The sequence below is a fragment of the Geospiza fortis genome, unplaced genomic scaffold, assembly GCF_000277835.1.
Source record: "Geospiza fortis unplaced genomic scaffold, GeoFor_1.0 scaffold98, whole genome shotgun sequence".
Taxonomy (NCBI): domain Eukaryota; kingdom Metazoa; phylum Chordata; class Aves; order Passeriformes; family Thraupidae; genus Geospiza; species Geospiza fortis.
Genome location: NW_005054306.1, coordinates 6,956,585 through 6,957,260, shown reverse-complemented (window position 1 = coordinate 6,957,260; position 676 = coordinate 6,956,585). Strand labels below are relative to the sequence as shown.

The following is a 676-nucleotide window of genomic DNA, read 5'->3' as shown; positions in this document are numbered from 1 at the left end:
GAAATAAACTAACATTTCTGGAGTACACTTGAAAGCCCTAAAAAAGAGTGTGGTCAACAAATCATTAGCAACAAACTGGACAAAGGACACTGCATGAAGATCCACAAGCAAGAAGTTCTCCAAAATGAGTGTTCCACTTTTGGAATAATTAAAATGCCCAGGGGATTCTTAACGAGCCGGCTTTATTTAAAAGGCATCTCACAGCAGCTGACTGACAAGAAGGATGAAGTTAGGCAAAACGGCAGCCAAGAGAGTCAACGGAAGTGTGAAATGTGCTAAGCCAGCTCAGCACGGCTGCAGGCGTGCCAGGGGGGATGAGCTTGGGGGGAGAAGCGGGAATGGTGCTGCCAGAGGGACTGGGCAGTCACCCAGTCAAGGGGGAGGGCAGGAACAGAGCTAGCCTAAGGCCTGAGCAGGAACAAGGAGCAAGATGGAGGAAAGATGGCCACAAGAAGCACGTGTTTGCACCTCAAGCTAAGGTAGGTGCCAGGTTGCCACGTGAGGAGGTCTGAACAAGAAGGGTTTCTGAAAAAACAAGCAACACTATTATGAGGAAAGTGAACACTCTAACTTTCTCGCTTTGGCGCTGGTGACAATCTCGTACAGATACCAAGGGTGGCCTGAACAGCTCTAGTAAATGACACTGCTAAAGTGTGGTGTTTGCACGCAGGCGTGA

At 48.8% G+C, this 676-nt stretch overlaps 1 protein-coding gene across 1 annotated transcript in view; it reads right to left on the bottom strand.

The window, feature by feature from the left end:
• Nucleotides 1-676, bottom strand: part of DCBLD1 (discoidin, CUB and LCCL domain containing 1) — a 30,650-nt gene that overhangs the window by 2,693 nt on the left and 27,281 nt on the right. The window lies entirely within an intron of this gene.